The sequence below is a fragment of the Phalangium opilio genome, unplaced genomic scaffold (assembly GCF_054372755.1).
Source record: "Phalangium opilio isolate 3A_F unplaced genomic scaffold, DU_Popi_V2 ptg000031l_1, whole genome shotgun sequence".
Lineage (NCBI taxonomy): Eukaryota > Metazoa > Arthropoda > Arachnida > Opiliones > Phalangiidae > Phalangium > Phalangium opilio.
Genome location: NW_028324158.1, coordinates 2721746 through 2735710, shown reverse-complemented (window position 1 = coordinate 2735710; position 13965 = coordinate 2721746). Strand labels below are relative to the sequence as shown.

Genomic DNA, 13965 nt, shown 5'->3' with positions numbered 1-13965 from the left:
GAGGTGGGATTCGAACTCACGCCTCCGAAGACACTGGTGCCTAAAACCAGCGCCTTAGGCCACTCGCCCACTCTACCTGAAGACATTTGTCAACTCAGACAAATAAGCAAGAGCTTCATGTTATTAAACTAAGAAAATGCATGAGTCTGGTAGAGGTGGGATTCGAACCCACGCCTCCGAAGAGACTGGTGCCTTAAACCAGCGCCTTAGACCACTCGGCCACTCTACCTGAACACACACGTCAACTAAGACAAATAAGCAGAATCTTCACTTTAAAATTCTTAAAAACACAACAGACTGATAGAGGTGAGATTCGAAACCACGCCTCCTGAAACCAGCACCTTAGCCCACACGCCCACTCTAACTGAACACACACGTCAGCTCAGACAAATGAGCAAGAGCTTCATGTTATTAAACTATGAAAATGCATGAGTCTGATAGAGGTGGGATTCGAACCCACGCCTCCGAAGAGACTGGTACCTGAAACCAGCGCCTTAGACCACTCGGCCACTGTACCTGGACAAACACCCGTCAACTAAGACAAATAAGCAAGAGCTTCATGTTATTAAGCTAAGAAAATGCATGAGTCTGATAGAGGTGGGATTCGACCCCACGCCTCCGAAGAGACCGGTGCCTAAAACCAGCGCCTTAGACCACTCGGCCACTCTACCTGAAAACATAAGTAAACTCAGTCTATTAAGCAAAATCTTCACTTTAAAATTCTTAAAAACACAACAGACTGATAGAGGTGAGATTCGAAACCACGCCTCCGAAGGGACTGGTACCTGAAATCAGCACCTTAGACCACACGGCCACTCTAACTGAACACACACGTCAGCTCAGACAAATGAGCAAGAGCTTCATGTTATTAAACTATGAATATGCATGCGTCTGATAGAGTTGGGATTCGAACCCACGCCTCCGAAGAGACTGGTACCTGAAACCAGCGCCTTAGACCACTCGGCCACTCTACCTGAACACACTTGTCAACTCAGACAAATAAGCAAGAGCTTCATGTTATTAAACTAACAAAATGCATGAGTCTGATAGAGGTGGGATTCGAACCCACGCCTTCGAAGAGACCGGTGCCTAAAACCAGCACCTTAGACCACACGGCCACTCTACCCAAAAAAACTCAGTCTATTCAGCAAAATCTTCATTTTACAATTCTTAAAAACACAACAGACTGAGAGGGGTGAGATTCGAACCCACGCCTCCGAAGAGACAGGTACCTGAAACCAGCACCTTAGACCACACGGCCACTCTACCTGAACACACACGTCAGCTCAGACAAATGAGCAAGAGCTTCATGTCATTAAACTATGAAAATGCATGAATCTGATAGAGGTGGGATTCGAACCCACGCCTCCGAAGAGACTGGTGCCTTAAACCAGCGCCTTAGACCACTCGGCCACTCTACCTGAACACACACGTCAACTAAGACAAATAAGCAGAATCTTCACTTTAAAATTCTTAAAAACACAACAGACTGATAGAGGTGAGATTCGAAACCACGCCTCCTGAAACCAGCACCTTAGCCCACACGCCCACTCTAACTGAACACACACGTCAGCTCAGACAAATGAGCAAGAGCTTCATGTTATTAAACTATGAAAATGCATGAGTCTGATAGAGGTGGGATTCGAACCCACGCCTCCGAAGAGACTGGTACCTGAAACCAGCGCCTTAGACCACTCGGCCACTGTACCTGGACAAACACCCGTCAACTAAGACAAATAAGCAAGAGCTTCATGTTATTAAGCTAAGAAAATGCATGAGTCTGATAGAGGTGGGATTCGACCCCACGCCTCCGAAGAGACCGGTGCCTAAAACCAGCGCCTTAGACCACTCGGCCACTCTACCTGAAAACATAAGTAAACTCAGTCTATTAAGCAAAATCTTCACTTTAAAATTCTTAAAAACACAACAGACTGATAGAGGTGAGATTCGAAACCACGCCTCCGAAGGGACTGGTACCTGAAATCAGCACCTTAGACCACACGGCCACTCTAACTGAACACACACGTCAGCTCAGACAAATGAGCAAGAGCTTCATGTTATTAAACTATGAATATGCATGCGTCTGATAGAGTTGGGATTCGAACCCACGCCTCCGAAGAGACTGGTACCTGAAACCAGCGCCTTAGACCACTCGGCCACTCTACCTGAACACACTTGTCAACTCAGACAAATAAGCAAGAGCTTCATGTTATTAAACTAACAAAATGCATGAGTCTGATAGAGGTGGGATTCGAACCCACGCCTTCGAAGAGACCGGTGCCTAAAACCAGCACCTTAGACCACACGGCCACTCTACCCAAAAAAACTCAGTCTATTCAGCAAAATCTTCATTTTACAATTCTTAAAAACACAACAGACTGAGAGGGGTGAGATTCGAACCCACGCCTCCGAAGAGACAGGTACCTGAAACCAGCACCTTAGACCACACGGCCACTCTACCTGAACACACACGTCAGCTCAGACAAATGAGCAAGAGCTTCATGTCATTAAACTATGAAAATGCATGAATCTGATAGAGGTGGGATTCGAACCCACGCCTCCGAAGAGACTGGTGCCTTTAACTAGCGCCTTAGATCACTCGGCCACTCTACCTGGACAAACACTCGTCAACTAAGACAAATAAGCAAGAGCTTCATGTAATTAAACTAACAAAATGCATGAGTCTGGTAGAGGTGGGATTCGAACTCACGCCTCCGAAGACACTGGTGCCTAAAACCAGCGCCTTAGGCCACTCGCCCACTCTACCTGAACACATTTGTCAACTCAGACAAATAAGCAAGAGCTTCATGTTATTAAACTAAGAAAATGCATGAGCCCGGTAGAGGTGGGATTCGAACCCACGCCTCCGAAGAGACTGGTGCCTTAAACCAGCGCCTTAGACCACTCGGCCACTCTACCTGAACACACACGTCAACTAAGACAAATAAGCAGAATCTTCACTTTAAAATTCTTAAAAACACAACAGACTGATAGAGGTGAGATTCGAAACCACGCCTCCTGAAACCAGCACCTTAGCCCACACGGCCACTCTAACTGAACACACACGTCAGCTCAGACAAATGAGCAAGAGCTTCATGTTATTTAACTATGAAAATGCATGAGTCTGAGTGAGGTGGGATTCGAACCCACGCCTCCGAAGAGACCGGTGCCTAAAACCAGCGCCTTACACCACTCGGCCACTCTACCTGAAAACAAAAGTAAACTCGGTCTATTAAGCAAAATCTTCACTTTAAAATAATTAAAAACACAACAGACTGATAGAGGTGAGATTCGAAACCACGCCTGCGAAGAGACTGGTACCTGAAACCAGCACCTTAGACCACTCGGCCACTCTACCTGAAAACAAAAGTAAACTCAGTCTATTAAGCAGAATCTTCACTTTAAAATTCTTAAAAACACAACAGACTGATATAGGTGAGATTCGAAACCACGCCTCCTGAAACCAGCACCTTAGCCCACACGCCCACTCTAACTGAACACACACGTCAGCTCAGACAAATGAGCAAGAGCTTCATGTTATTAAACTATGAAAATGCATGAGTCTGATAGAGGTGGGATTCGAACCCACGCCTCCGAAGAGACTGGTACCTGAAACCAGCGCCTTAGACCACTCGGCCACTGTACCTGGACAAACACTCGTCAACTAAGACAAATAAGCAAGAGCTTCATGTTATTAAGCTAAGAAAATGCATGAGTCTGATAGAGGTGGGATTCGACCCCACGCCTCCGAAGAGACCGGTGCCTAAAACCAGCGCCTTAGACCACTCGGCCACTCTACCTGAAAACATAAGTAAACTCAGTCTATTAAGCAAAATCTTCACTTTAAAATTCTTAAAAACACAACAGACTGATAGAGGTGAGATTCGAAACCACGCCTCCGAAGGGACTGGTACCTGAAATCAGCACCTTAGACCACACGGCCACTCTAACTGAACACACACGTCAGCTCAGACAAATGAGCAAGAGCTTCATGTTATTAAACTATGAATATGCATGCGTCTGATAGAGTTGGGATTCGAACCCACGCCTCCGAAGAGACTGGTACCTGAAACCAGCGCCTTGGACCACTCGGCCACTCTACCTGAACACACTTGTCAACTCAGACAAATAAGCAAGAGCTTCATGTTATTAAACTAACAAAACGCATGAGTCTGATAGAGGTGGGATTCGAACCCACGCCTTCGAAGAGACCGGTGCCTAAAACCAGCACCTTAGACCACACGGCCACTCTACCCGAAAACATAAGTAAACTCAGTCTATTCAGCAAAATCTTCATTTTACAATTCTTAAAAACACAACAGACTGATAGGGGTGAGATTCGAACCCACGCCTCCGAAGAGACAGGTACCTGAAACCAGCGCCTTAGACCACTCGGCCACTCTACCTGAAAACAAAAGTAAACTCAGACAAATAAGCAAGAGCTTCATGTTATTAAACTAAGAAAATGCATGAGTCAGATAGAGGTGGGATTCGTAACCACGCCTCCGAAGAGACTGGTGCCTTAAACCAGCGCCTTAGACCACTCGGCCACTCTACCTGGACAAACACTCGTCAACTAAGACAAATAAGCAAGAGCTTCATGTTATTATACTAACAAAATGCATGAGCCTGATAGAGGTGGGATTCGAACCCACGCCTCCGAAGAGACTGGTGCCTAAAACCAGCGCCTTAGACCACTCGGCCACTCTACCTGAACACATTTGTCAACTCAGACAAATAAGCAAGAGCTTAATGTTATTAAACTAAGAAAATGCATGAGTCTGATAGAGGTGGGATTCGAACCCACGCCTTTGAAGAGACTGGTGCCTTAAACCAGCGCCTTAGACCACTCGGCCACTCTACCTGAACACACACGTCAACTAAGACAAATAAGCAAGAGCTTCATGTTATTAAACTAACAAAATGCGTGAGTCTGATAGAGGTGGGATTCGAACCCACGCCTTCGAAAAGACCGGTGCCTAAAACCAGCGCCTTAGACCACTCGGCCACTCTACCTGAACACACTTGTCAACTCAGACAAATAAGCAAGAGCTTCATGTTATTAAACTAAGAAAATGCTTGAGTCTGATAGAGGTGGGATTCGAACCCACGCCTCCGAAGAGACTAGTGCCTTAAACCAGCGCCTTAGACCACTCGGCCGCTCTACCTGAACACACACGTCAACTAAGACAAATAAGCAAGAGCTTCATGTTATTAAACTAACAAAATGCGTGAGTCTGATAGAGGTGGGATTCGAACCCACGCCTTCGAAAAGACCGGTGCCTAAAACCAGCGCCTTAGACCACTCGGCCACTCTACCTGGACAAACACTCGTCAACTAAGACAAATAAGCAAGAGCTTCATGTTATTAAACTAAGAAAATGCTTGAGTCTGATAGAGGTGGGATTCGAACCCACGCCTTCGAAAAGACCGGTGCCTAAAACGAGCGACTTAGACCACTCGGCCACTCTACCTGAAAACAAAAGTAAACTCAGTCTATTAAGTAGAATCTTCACTTTAAAATTCATAAAAACACAACAGACTGATAGAGGTGAGATTCGAAACCACGCCTCCTGAAACCAGCACCTTAGACCACTAGGCCACTCTAACTGAAAACACACGTCAGCTCAGACAAATGAGAAAGAGCTTCATGTTATTAAACTATGAAAATGCATGAGTCTGATAGAGGTGGGATTCGAACCCACGCCTCCGAAGAGACTGGTACCTGAAACCAGCGCCTTAGACCACTCGGCCACTGTACCTGGACAAACACTCGTCAACTAAGACAAATAAGCAAGAGCTTCATGTTATTAAGCTAAGAAAAAGCATGAGTCTGATAGACGTGGGATTCGACCCCACGCCTCCGAAGAGACCGGTGCCTAAAACCAGCGCCTTAGACCACTCGGCCACTCTACCTGAAAACAAAAGTAAACTCAGTCTATTAAGAAAAACCTTCACTTTAAAATTCTTAATAACACAACAGAGTGATAGAGGTGAGATTCGAACCCACGCCTCCGAAGAGAATGGTACCTGAAACCAGCGCCTTAGACCACTCGGCCACTCTACCTGAACACACTTGTCAACTCAGACAAATAAGCAAGAGCTTCATGTTATTAAACTAACAAAATGCATGAGTCTGATAGAGATGGGTTTCGAACCCACGCCTTCGAAGAGACCGGTGCATAAAACCAGCACCTTAGACCACACGGCCACTCTACCCGAAAACATAAGTAAACTCAGTCTATTCAGCAAAATCTTCATTTTACAATTCTTAAAAACACAACAGACTGATAGGGGTGAGATTCGAACCCACGCCTCCGAAGAGACAGGAACCTGAAACCAGCACCTTAGACCACTCGGCCACTCTACCTGAAAACAAAAGTAAACTCAGACAAATAAGCAAGAGCTTCATGTTATTTAACTAAGAAAATGCATGAGTCTGATAGAGGTGGGATTCGAACCCACGCCTCCGAAGAGACTGGTGCCTTAAACCAGCGCCTTAGACCACTCGGCCACTCTACCTGAACACCCTTGTCAACTCAGACAAATAAGCAAGAGCTTCATGTTATTAAACTAAGAAAATGCTTGAGTCTGATAGAGGTGGGATTCGAACCCACGCCTCCGAAGAGACTGGTGCCTTAAACCAGCGCCTTAGACCACTCGGCCACTCTACCTGAACACACACGTCAACTAAGACAAATAAGCAAGAGCTTCATGTTATTAAACTAACAAAATGCGTGAGTCTGATAGAGGTGGGATTCGAACCCACGCCTTCGAAAAGACCGGTGCCTAAAACCAGCGCCTTAGACCACTCGGCCACTCTACCTGGACAAACACTCGTCAACTAAGACAAATAAGCAAGAGCTTCATGTTATTAAACTAAGAAAATGCTTGAGTCTGATAGAGGTGGGATTCGAACCCACGCCTTCGAAAAGACCGGTGCCTAAAACGAGCGACTTAGACCACTCGGCCACTCTACCTGAAAACAAAAGTAAACTCAGTCTATTAAGTAGAATCTTCACTTTAAAATTCATAAAAACACAACAGACTGATAGAGGTGAGATTCGAAACCACGCCTCCTGAAACCAGCACCTTAGACCACTAGGCCACTCTAACTGAAAACACACGTCAGCTCAGACAAATGAGAAAGAGCTTCATGTTATTAAACTATGAAAATGCATGAGTCTGATAGAGGTGGGATTCGAACCCACGCCTCCGAAGAGACTGGTACCTGAAACCAGCGCCTTAGACCACTCGGCCACTGTACCTGGACAAACACTCGTCAACTAAGACAAATAAGCAAGAGCTTCATGTTATTAAGCTAAGAAAAAGCATGAGTCTGATAGACGTGGGATTCGACCCCACGCCTCCGAAGAGACCGGTGCCTAAAACCAGCGCCTTAGACCACTCGGCCACTCTACCTGAAAACAAAAGTAAACTCAGTCTATTAAGAAAAACCTTCACTTTAAAATTCTTAATAACACAACAGAGTGATAGAGGTGAGATTCGAACCCACGCCTCCGAAGAGAATGGTACCTGAAACCAGCGCCTTAGACCACTCGGCCACTCTACCTGAACACACTTGTCAACTCAGACAAATAAGCAAGAGCTTCATGTTATTAAACTAACAAAATGCATGAGTCTGATAGAGATGGGTTTCGAACCCACGCCTTCGAAGAGACCGGTGCATAAAACCAGCACCTTAGACCACACGGCCACTCTACCCGAAAACATAAGTAAACTCAGTCTATTCAGCAAAATCTTCATTTTACAATTCTTAAAAACACAACAGACTGATAGGGGTGAGATTCGAACCCACGCCTCCGAAGAGACAGGAACCTGAAACCAGCACCTTAGACCACTCGGCCACTCTACCTGAAAACAAAAGTAAACTCAGACAAATAAGCAAGAGCTTCATGTTATTTAACTAAGAAAATGCATGAGTCTGATAGAGGTGGGATTCGAACCCACGCCTCCGAAGAGACTGGTGCCTTAAACCAGCGCCTTAGACCACTCGGCCACTCTACCTGAACACCCTTGTCAACTCAGACAAATAAGCAAGAGCTTCATGTTATTAAACTAAGAAAATGCTTGAGTCTGATAGAGGTGGGATTCGAACCCACGCCTCCGAAGAGACTGGTGCCTTAAACCAGCGCCTTAGACCACTCGGCCACTCTACCTGAACACACACGTCAACTAAGACAAATAAGCAAGAGCTTCATGTTATTAAACTAACAAAATGCGTGAGTCTGATAGAGGTGGGATTCGAACCCACGCCTTCGAAAAGACCGGTGCCTAAAACCAGCGCCTTAGACCACTCGGCCACTCTACCTGAAAAAAAAAGTAAACTCAGTCTATTAAGCAGAATCTTCACTTTAAAATTCTTAAAAACACAACAGACTGATAGAGGTGAGATTCGAATCCACGCCTCCTGAAACCAGCACCTTAGACCACACGGCCACTCTAACTGAACACACACGTCAGCTCAGACAAATGAGCAAGAGCTTCATGTTATTAAACTATGAAAATGCATGAGTCTGATAGAGGTGGGATTCTAACCCACGCCTCCGAAGAGACTGGTACCTGAAACCAGCGCCTTAGACCACTCGGCCACTGTACCTGGACAAACACTCGTCAAATAAGACAAATAAGCAAGAGCTTCATGTTATTAAGCTAAGAAAAAGCATGAGTCTGATAGACGTGGGATTCGACCCCACGCCTCCGAAGAGACCGGTGCCTAAAACCAACGCCTTAGACCACTCGGCCACTCTACCTGAAAACAAAAGTAAACTCAGTCTATTAAGAGAAACCTTCACTTTAAAATTCTTAATAACACAACAGAGTGATAGAGGTGAGATTCGAACCCACGCCTCCGAAGAGAATGGTACCTGAAACCTGCGCCTTAGACCACTCGGCCACTCTACCTGAACACACTTGTCAACTCAGACAAATAAGCAAGAGCTTCATGTTATTAAACTAAGAAAATGCTTGAGTCTGATAGAGGTGGGATTCGAACCCACGCCTCCGAAGAGACTGGTGCCTTAAACCAGCGCCTTAGACCACTCGGCCACTCTACCTGAACAAACACGTCAACTAAGACAAATAAGCAAGAGCTTCATGTTATTAAACTAACAAAATGCGTGAGTCTGTGGGATTCGAACCCACGCCTTCGAAAAGACCGGTGCCTAAAACCAGCGCCTTAGACCACTCGGCCACTCTACCTGAAAACAAAAGTAAACTCAGTCTATTAAGCAGAATCTTCACTTTAAAATTCTTAAAAACACAACAGACTGAGAGGTGAGATTCGAACCCACGCCTCCGAAGAGACTGGTACCTGAAACCAGCGCCTTAGACCACTCGGCCACTCTACCTGAACACACTTGTCAAATCAGACAAATAAGCAAGAGCTGCATGTTATTAAACTAACAAAATGCATGAGTCTGATAGAGGTGGGATTCGAACCCACACCTCCGAAGAGACTGGTGCCTTAAACCAGCGCCTTAGACCAATCGGCCAATCTACCTGAACACACACGTCAACTAAGACAAATAAGCAAGATCTTCATGTTATTAAACTAACATAATGCATGAGTCTGATAGAGGTGGGATTCGAACCCACGCCTCCGAAGAGACTGGTGCCTGAAACCAGCGCCTTAGACCACTCGGCCACTCTACCTGAAAACATAAGTAAACTCAGTCTATTAAGCAAAATCTTCACTTTAAAATTCTTAAAAACACAACAGACTGATAGAAGTGAGATTCGAAACCACGCCTCCGAAGAGACTGGTACCTGAAACCAACACCTTAGACCACACGGCCACTCTAACTGAACACACACGTCAGCTCAGACAAATGAGCTAGAGCTTCATGTTATTGAACTATGAAAATGCATGCGTCTGATAGAGTTGGGATTCGAACCCACGCCTCCGAAGAGACTGTTACCTGAAACCAGCGAGTTAGACCACTCGGCCACTCTACCTGAAAACAAAAGTAAACTCAGTCTATTAAGCAGAATCTTCACTTTAAAATTCTTAAAAACACAACAGACTGATAGAGGTGAGATTCGAATCCACGCCTCCTGAAACCAGCACCTTAGAGCACACGGCCACTCTAACTGAACACACACGTCAGCTCAGACAAATGAGCAAGAGCTTCATGTTATTAAACTATGAAAATGCATGAGTCTGATTGAAGTGGGATTCTAACCCACGCCTCCGAAGAGACTGGTACCTGAAACCAGCGCCTTAGACCACTCGGCCACTGTACCTGGACAAACACTCGTCAACTAAGACAAATAAGCAAGAGCTTCATGTTATTAAGCTAAGAAAATGCATGAGTCTGATAGATGTGGGATTCGACCCCACGCCTCCGAAGAGACCGGTGCCTAAAACCAGCGCCTTAGACCACTCGGCCACTCTACCTGAAAACAAAAGTAAACTCAGTCTATTAAGCAAAATCTTCACTTTAAAATTCTTTAAAACACAACAGACTGATAGAGGTGAGATTCGAAACCACGCCTCCGAAGGGACTGGTACCTGAAACCAGCACCTTAGACCACACGGCCATTCTAACTGAACACACACGTCAGCTCAGACAAATGAGCAAGAGCTTCATGTTATTAAACTATGAATATGCTTGCGTCCCATAGAGTTGGGATTCGAACCCACGCCTCCGAAGAGACTGGTACCTGAAACCAGCGCCTAAGACCACTCGGCCACTCTACCTGAACACACTTGTCAAATCAGACAAATAAGCAAGAGCTGCATGTTATTAAACTAACAAAATGCATGAGTCTGATAGAGGTGGGATTCGAACCCACACCTCCGAAGAGACTGGTGCCTTAAACCAGCGCCTTAGACCAATCGGCCACTCTACCTGAACACACACGTCAACTAAGACAAATAAGCAAGAGCTTCATGTTATTAAACTAACATAATGCATGAGTCTGATAGAGGTGGGATTCGAACAAGCGCCTCCGAAGAGACTGGTGCCTAAAACCACCGCCTTAGGCCACTCGACCACTCTACCCGAAAACATAAGTAAACTCAGTCTATTCAGCAAAATCTTCATTTTACAATTCTTAAAAACACAACAGACTGATAGGGGTGAGATTCGAACCCACGCCTCCGAAGAGACAGGTACCTGACACCAGCGCCTTAGACCACTCGGCCACTCTACCTGAAAACAAAAGTAAACTCAGACAAATAAGCAAGAGCTTCATGTTTTAAAACTAAGAAAATGCATGAGTCTGATAGAGGTGGGATTCGTACCCACGCCTCCGAAGAGACTGGTGCCTTAAACCAGCGCCTTAAACCAGCGCCTTAGACCACTCGGCCACTCTACCTGGACAAACACTCGTCAACTAAGACAAATAAGCAAGAGCTTCATGTTATTAAACTAACAAAATGCATGAGTCTGATAGAGGTGGGATTCGAACCCACGCCTCCGAAGAGACTGGTGCCTAAATCCAGCGCCTTGGACCACTCGGCCACTCTACCTGAACACATTTGTCAGCTCAGACAAATGAGCTAGAGCTTCATGTTATTGAACTATGAAAATGCATGCGTCTGATAGAGTTGGGATTCGAACCCACGCCTCCGAAGAGACTGTTACCTGAAACCAGCGAGTTAGACCACTCGGCCACTCTACCTGAAAACAAAAGTAAACTCAGTCTATTAAGCAGAATCTTCACTTTAAAATTCTTAAAAACACAACAGACTGATAGAGGTGAGATTCGAATCCACGCCTCCTGAAACCAGCACCTTAGAGCACACGGCCACTCTAACTGAACACACACGTCAGCTCAGACAAATGAGCAAGAGCTTCATGTTATTAAACTATGAAAATGCATGAGTCTGATTGAAGTGGGATTCTAACCCACGCCTCCGAAGAGACTGGTACCTGAAACCAGCGCCTTAGACCACTCGGCCACTGTACCTGGACAAACACTCGTCAACTAAGACAAATAAGCAAGAGCTTCATGTTATTAAGCTAAGAAAATGCATGAGTCTGATAGATGTGGGATTCGACCCCACGCCTCCGAAGAGACCGGTGCCTAAAACCAGCGCCTTAGACCACTCGGCCACTCTACCTGAAAACAAAAGTAAACTCAGTCTATTAAGCAAAATCTTCACTTTAAAATTCTTTAAAACACAACAGACTGATAGAGGTGAGATTCGAAACCACGCCTCCGAAGGGACTGGTACCTGAAACCAGCACCTTAGACCACACGGCCATTCTAACTGAACACACACGTCAGCTCAGACAAATGAGCAAGAGCTTCATGTTATTAAACTATGAATATGCTTGCGTCCCATAGAGTTGGGATTCGAACCCACGCCTCCGAAGAGACTGGTACCTGAAACCAGCGCCTAAGACCACTCGGCCACTCTACCTGAACACACTTGTCAAATCAGACAAATAAGCAAGAGCTGCATGTTATTAAACTAACAAAATGCATGAGTCTGATAGAGGTGGGATTCGAACCCACACCTCCGAAGAGACTGGTGCCTTAAACCAGCGCCTTAGACCAATCGGCCACTCTACCTGAACACACACGTCAACTAAGACAAATAAGCAAGAGCTTCATGTTATTAAACTAACATAATGCATGAGTCTGATAGAGGTGGGATTCGAACAAGCGCCTCCGAAGAGACTGGTGCCTAAAACCACCGCCTTAGGCCACTCGACCACTCTACCCGAAAACATAAGTAAACTCAGTCTATTCAGCAAAATCTTCATTTTACAATTCTTAAAAACACAACAGACTGATAGGGGTGAGATTCGAACCCACGCCTCCGAAGAGACAGGTACCTGACACCAGCGCCTTAGACCACTCGGCCACTCTACCTGAAAACAAAAGTAAACTCAGACAAATAAGCAAGAGCTTCATGTTTTAAAACTAAGAAAATGCATGAGTCTGATAGAGGTGGGATTCGTACCCACGCCTCCGAAGAGACTGGTGCCTTAAACCAGCGCCTTAAACCAGCGCCTTAGACCACTCGGCCACTCTACCTGGACAAACACTCGTCAACTAAGACAAATAAGCAAGAGCTTCATGTTATTAAGATAACAAAATGCATGAGTCTGATAGAGGTGGGATTCGAACCCACGCCTCCGAAGAGACTGGTGCCTAAATCCAGCGCCTTGGACCACTCGGCCACTCTACCTGAACACATTTGTCAACTCAGACAAATAAGCAAGAGCTTCATGTTATTAAACTAAGAAAATGCATGAGTCTGACAGAGGTGGGATTCGAACCCACGCCTCCGAAGAGACTGGTGCCTTAAACCAGCGCCTTAGACCACACGGCCACTCTAACTGAACACACACGTCAGCTCAGACAAATGAGCAAGAGCTTCATGTTATTAAACTATGAAAATGCATGAGTCTGATAGAGGTGGGATTCGAATCCACGCCTCCGAAGAGACTGGTACCTGAAACCAGCGCCTTAGACCACTCGGCCACAGTACCTGGACAAACACTCGTCAACTAAGACAAATAAGCAAGAGCTTCATGTTATTAAGCTAAGAAAATATATGAGTCTGATAGAGGTGGGATTCGACCCCACGCCTCCGAATAGACCGGTGCCTGAAACCAGCGCCTTAGACCACTCGGCCACTCTACCTGAAAACATAAGTAAACTCAGTCTATTAAGCAAAATCTTCACTTTAAAATTCTTTAAAACACAACAGACTGATAGAGGTGAGATTCGAAACCACGCCTCCGAAGGGACTGGTACCTGAAACCAGCACCTTAGACCACACGGCCACTCTAACTGAACACACATGTCAGCTCAGACAAATGAGCAAGAGCTTCATGTTATTAAACTATGAATATGCATGCGTCTGATAGAGGTGGGATTCGAACCCACGCCTCCGAAGAGACTGGTACCTGAAACCAGCGCCTTAGACCACTCGGCCACTCTACCTGAACACATGTCAACTCAGACAAATAAGCAAGAGCT

General features: G+C 45.6%; 40 non-coding genes across 40 annotated transcripts; all 40 read right to left on the bottom strand.

Annotated features, from left to right (window-relative positions):
- Positions 1 to 147: 147 nt before the first annotated feature.
- Positions 148 to 229, bottom strand: TRNAL-AAG (transfer RNA leucine (anticodon AAG)). The gene has a single exon. It is a non-coding gene; the product is annotated as a tRNA-Leu (tRNA).
- A 206-nt stretch (positions 230 to 435) lies between these two features.
- TRNAL-CAG (transfer RNA leucine (anticodon CAG)) lies at positions 436 to 517 on the bottom strand. The gene has a single exon. It is a non-coding gene; the product is annotated as a tRNA-Leu (tRNA).
- A 72-nt stretch (positions 518 to 589) lies between these two features.
- TRNAL-UAG (transfer RNA leucine (anticodon UAG)) lies at positions 590 to 671 on the bottom strand. Its single transcript has one exon. It is a non-coding gene; the product is annotated as a tRNA-Leu (tRNA).
- Positions 672 to 892: 221 nt separating this feature from the next.
- On the bottom strand, positions 893 to 974 carry TRNAL-CAG (transfer RNA leucine (anticodon CAG)). The gene has a single exon. It is a non-coding gene; the product is annotated as a tRNA-Leu (tRNA).
- A 365-nt stretch (positions 975 to 1339) lies between these two features.
- TRNAL-AAG (transfer RNA leucine (anticodon AAG)) lies at positions 1340 to 1421 on the bottom strand. The gene has a single exon. It is a non-coding gene; the product is annotated as a tRNA-Leu (tRNA).
- Positions 1422 to 1627: 206 nt separating this feature from the next.
- Positions 1628 to 1709, bottom strand: TRNAL-CAG (transfer RNA leucine (anticodon CAG)). Its single transcript has one exon. It is a non-coding gene; the product is annotated as a tRNA-Leu (tRNA).
- A 72-nt stretch (positions 1710 to 1781) lies between these two features.
- Positions 1782 to 1863, bottom strand: TRNAL-UAG (transfer RNA leucine (anticodon UAG)). The gene has a single exon. It is a non-coding gene; the product is annotated as a tRNA-Leu (tRNA).
- Positions 1864 to 2084: 221 nt separating this feature from the next.
- TRNAL-CAG (transfer RNA leucine (anticodon CAG)) lies at positions 2085 to 2166 on the bottom strand. The gene has a single exon. It is a non-coding gene; the product is annotated as a tRNA-Leu (tRNA).
- Positions 2167 to 2837: 671 nt separating this feature from the next.
- On the bottom strand, positions 2838 to 2919 carry TRNAL-AAG (transfer RNA leucine (anticodon AAG)). The gene has a single exon. It is a non-coding gene; the product is annotated as a tRNA-Leu (tRNA).
- Positions 2920 to 3119: 200 nt separating this feature from the next.
- TRNAL-UAG (transfer RNA leucine (anticodon UAG)) lies at positions 3120 to 3207 on the bottom strand. The gene has a single exon. It is a non-coding gene; the product is annotated as a tRNA-Leu (tRNA).
- Positions 3208 to 3564: 357 nt separating this feature from the next.
- On the bottom strand, positions 3565 to 3646 carry TRNAL-CAG (transfer RNA leucine (anticodon CAG)). The gene has a single exon. It is a non-coding gene; the product is annotated as a tRNA-Leu (tRNA).
- Positions 3647 to 3718: 72 nt separating this feature from the next.
- Positions 3719 to 3800, bottom strand: TRNAL-UAG (transfer RNA leucine (anticodon UAG)). The gene has a single exon. It is a non-coding gene; the product is annotated as a tRNA-Leu (tRNA).
- Positions 3801 to 4021: 221 nt separating this feature from the next.
- Positions 4022 to 4103, bottom strand: TRNAL-CAG (transfer RNA leucine (anticodon CAG)). Its single transcript has one exon. It is a non-coding gene; the product is annotated as a tRNA-Leu (tRNA).
- Positions 4104 to 4630: 527 nt separating this feature from the next.
- TRNAL-UAG (transfer RNA leucine (anticodon UAG)) lies at positions 4631 to 4712 on the bottom strand. Its single transcript has one exon. It is a non-coding gene; the product is annotated as a tRNA-Leu (tRNA).
- Positions 4713 to 4782: 70 nt separating this feature from the next.
- On the bottom strand, positions 4783 to 4864 carry TRNAL-AAG (transfer RNA leucine (anticodon AAG)). Its single transcript has one exon. It is a non-coding gene; the product is annotated as a tRNA-Leu (tRNA).
- Positions 4865 to 4934: 70 nt separating this feature from the next.
- TRNAL-UAG (transfer RNA leucine (anticodon UAG)) lies at positions 4935 to 5016 on the bottom strand. The gene has a single exon. It is a non-coding gene; the product is annotated as a tRNA-Leu (tRNA).
- A 70-nt stretch (positions 5017 to 5086) lies between these two features.
- Positions 5087 to 5168, bottom strand: TRNAL-AAG (transfer RNA leucine (anticodon AAG)). The gene has a single exon. It is a non-coding gene; the product is annotated as a tRNA-Leu (tRNA).
- Positions 5169 to 5238: 70 nt separating this feature from the next.
- On the bottom strand, positions 5239 to 5320 carry TRNAL-UAG (transfer RNA leucine (anticodon UAG)). The gene has a single exon. It is a non-coding gene; the product is annotated as a tRNA-Leu (tRNA).
- A 360-nt stretch (positions 5321 to 5680) lies between these two features.
- TRNAL-CAG (transfer RNA leucine (anticodon CAG)) lies at positions 5681 to 5762 on the bottom strand. The gene has a single exon. It is a non-coding gene; the product is annotated as a tRNA-Leu (tRNA).
- Positions 5763 to 5834: 72 nt separating this feature from the next.
- TRNAL-UAG (transfer RNA leucine (anticodon UAG)) lies at positions 5835 to 5916 on the bottom strand. The gene has a single exon. It is a non-coding gene; the product is annotated as a tRNA-Leu (tRNA).
- Positions 5917 to 5985: 69 nt separating this feature from the next.
- Positions 5986 to 6067, bottom strand: TRNAL-CAG (transfer RNA leucine (anticodon CAG)). Its single transcript has one exon. It is a non-coding gene; the product is annotated as a tRNA-Leu (tRNA).
- A 373-nt stretch (positions 6068 to 6440) lies between these two features.
- Positions 6441 to 6522, bottom strand: TRNAL-AAG (transfer RNA leucine (anticodon AAG)). The gene has a single exon. It is a non-coding gene; the product is annotated as a tRNA-Leu (tRNA).
- A 70-nt stretch (positions 6523 to 6592) lies between these two features.
- Positions 6593 to 6674, bottom strand: TRNAL-AAG (transfer RNA leucine (anticodon AAG)). Its single transcript has one exon. It is a non-coding gene; the product is annotated as a tRNA-Leu (tRNA).
- Positions 6675 to 6744: 70 nt separating this feature from the next.
- On the bottom strand, positions 6745 to 6826 carry TRNAL-UAG (transfer RNA leucine (anticodon UAG)). The gene has a single exon. It is a non-coding gene; the product is annotated as a tRNA-Leu (tRNA).
- A 360-nt stretch (positions 6827 to 7186) lies between these two features.
- Positions 7187 to 7268, bottom strand: TRNAL-CAG (transfer RNA leucine (anticodon CAG)). The gene has a single exon. It is a non-coding gene; the product is annotated as a tRNA-Leu (tRNA).
- A 72-nt stretch (positions 7269 to 7340) lies between these two features.
- TRNAL-UAG (transfer RNA leucine (anticodon UAG)) lies at positions 7341 to 7422 on the bottom strand. Its single transcript has one exon. It is a non-coding gene; the product is annotated as a tRNA-Leu (tRNA).
- Positions 7423 to 7491: 69 nt separating this feature from the next.
- On the bottom strand, positions 7492 to 7573 carry TRNAL-CAG (transfer RNA leucine (anticodon CAG)). Its single transcript has one exon. It is a non-coding gene; the product is annotated as a tRNA-Leu (tRNA).
- Positions 7574 to 7946: 373 nt separating this feature from the next.
- TRNAL-AAG (transfer RNA leucine (anticodon AAG)) lies at positions 7947 to 8028 on the bottom strand. The gene has a single exon. It is a non-coding gene; the product is annotated as a tRNA-Leu (tRNA).
- Positions 8029 to 8098: 70 nt separating this feature from the next.
- On the bottom strand, positions 8099 to 8180 carry TRNAL-AAG (transfer RNA leucine (anticodon AAG)). Its single transcript has one exon. It is a non-coding gene; the product is annotated as a tRNA-Leu (tRNA).
- A 70-nt stretch (positions 8181 to 8250) lies between these two features.
- TRNAL-UAG (transfer RNA leucine (anticodon UAG)) lies at positions 8251 to 8332 on the bottom strand. The gene has a single exon. It is a non-coding gene; the product is annotated as a tRNA-Leu (tRNA).
- A 206-nt stretch (positions 8333 to 8538) lies between these two features.
- TRNAL-CAG (transfer RNA leucine (anticodon CAG)) lies at positions 8539 to 8620 on the bottom strand. The gene has a single exon. It is a non-coding gene; the product is annotated as a tRNA-Leu (tRNA).
- Positions 8621 to 8995: 375 nt separating this feature from the next.
- TRNAL-AAG (transfer RNA leucine (anticodon AAG)) lies at positions 8996 to 9077 on the bottom strand. Its single transcript has one exon. It is a non-coding gene; the product is annotated as a tRNA-Leu (tRNA).
- Positions 9078 to 9593: 516 nt separating this feature from the next.
- TRNAL-CAG (transfer RNA leucine (anticodon CAG)) lies at positions 9594 to 9675 on the bottom strand. The gene has a single exon. It is a non-coding gene; the product is annotated as a tRNA-Leu (tRNA).
- Positions 9676 to 10793: 1118 nt separating this feature from the next.
- TRNAL-AAG (transfer RNA leucine (anticodon AAG)) lies at positions 10794 to 10875 on the bottom strand. The gene has a single exon. It is a non-coding gene; the product is annotated as a tRNA-Leu (tRNA).
- Positions 10876 to 11248: 373 nt separating this feature from the next.
- Positions 11249 to 11343, bottom strand: TRNAL-AAG (transfer RNA leucine (anticodon AAG)). Its single transcript is given in 2 exon segments — positions 11249 to 11292; positions 11306 to 11343. It is a non-coding gene; the product is annotated as a tRNA-Leu (tRNA).
- Positions 11344 to 11415: 72 nt separating this feature from the next.
- Positions 11416 to 11497, bottom strand: TRNAL-UAG (transfer RNA leucine (anticodon UAG)). The gene has a single exon. It is a non-coding gene; the product is annotated as a tRNA-Leu (tRNA).
- Positions 11498 to 12464: 967 nt separating this feature from the next.
- TRNAL-AAG (transfer RNA leucine (anticodon AAG)) lies at positions 12465 to 12546 on the bottom strand. Its single transcript has one exon. It is a non-coding gene; the product is annotated as a tRNA-Leu (tRNA).
- A 373-nt stretch (positions 12547 to 12919) lies between these two features.
- TRNAL-AAG (transfer RNA leucine (anticodon AAG)) lies at positions 12920 to 13014 on the bottom strand. Its single transcript is given in 2 exon segments — positions 12920 to 12963; positions 12977 to 13014. It is a non-coding gene; the product is annotated as a tRNA-Leu (tRNA).
- Positions 13015 to 13086: 72 nt separating this feature from the next.
- On the bottom strand, positions 13087 to 13168 carry TRNAL-UAG (transfer RNA leucine (anticodon UAG)). Its single transcript has one exon. It is a non-coding gene; the product is annotated as a tRNA-Leu (tRNA).
- A 679-nt stretch (positions 13169 to 13847) lies between these two features.
- On the bottom strand, positions 13848 to 13929 carry TRNAL-CAG (transfer RNA leucine (anticodon CAG)). The gene has a single exon. It is a non-coding gene; the product is annotated as a tRNA-Leu (tRNA).
- Positions 13930 to 13965: the final 36 nt, after the last annotated feature.